This window comes from Lolium rigidum, chromosome 7 (genome assembly GCF_022539505.1).
Source record: "Lolium rigidum isolate FL_2022 chromosome 7, APGP_CSIRO_Lrig_0.1, whole genome shotgun sequence".
NCBI lineage: Eukaryota > Viridiplantae > Streptophyta > Magnoliopsida > Poales > Poaceae > Lolium > Lolium rigidum.
Window position 1 is genome coordinate 358,178,340 of NC_061514.1, and position 1,205 is coordinate 358,179,544.

Consider the following 1,205-nt stretch of genomic DNA (forward strand, 5'->3'; position numbering starts at 1 on the left):
ATGAAGAAGGGGATGCCTTGGGCATCCCCAAGCTTAGACGCTTGAGTCTTCTTAGAATATGCAGGGGTGAACCACCGGGGCATCCCCAAGCTTAGAGCTTTCACTCTCCTTGATCATATTGTATCATACTCCTCTCTTGATCCTTGAAAACTTCCTCCACACCAAACTCGAAACAACTCATTAGAGGGTTAGTGCACAATAATAATTAACATGTTCAAAGGTGACACAATCATTCTTAACACTTCTGGACATTGCATAAAGCTACTGGACATTAATGGATCAAAGAAATTCATCCAACATAGCAAAAGAGGCAATGCGAAATAAAAGGCAGAATCCGTCAAAACAGAACAGTCCGTAAAGATGGATTTTATTAGGGCACCAGACTTGCTCAAATGAAAATGCCCAAATTTAATGAAAGTTGCGTACATATCTGAGGATCACTCACGTAAATTGGCTTAATTTTCTGAGTTACCTACAGAGAATTAGATCCAGATTCGTGACAAGAAAGAAATCTGTTTCTGCGCAAGTAATCCAAATCTAGTATTTACTTTACTATCAAAGACTTTACTTGGCACAACAAAACATAAAACTAAGATAAGGAGAGGTTGCTACAGTAGTAAACAACTTCCAAGACTCAAATATAAAACAAAAATACTGTACTAAAAACATGGGTTGTCTCCCATAAGCGCTTTTCTTTAACGCCTTTCAGCTAGGCGCAGAAAGTGTATCTCAAGTGTTATCAAAGGGTGGTGCATCTACAGCGGGGTTTGGAGTTTTCTCAACCATGCATATTATATTAGATACATAAGTTTCAGCGTCTCCCTTTTCATTAGTCTTGGGCTTGGTACTCTCATCGAACAAATTTTCGAGAACAAGCCAAGCATAGTTATTTTCTAGTGCATCATTCATAGCTAGGAGTTTACATGGTATTGGTGCTTTGATCTCCCCACCATCATTAGTATTATTAGTGTACCTTATTCTATCCATGTCCATTTTTTCAAGGAGACCAACAAAATTAGTATGAGAACCAAGCATATTAAATTTAGCAAAGACCTTTCTAGCCTCTCTTGCTAGACCACCAAATTCTCTAAGAAGGGTTTCTAAAACAAAATCTTTCTTTTCCCCTCTTCCATATCACCGAGTGTAAGAAAAATGTGTTGGATTATAGGATTGAGATTAACAAATTTAGTTTCCAACATGCGAAC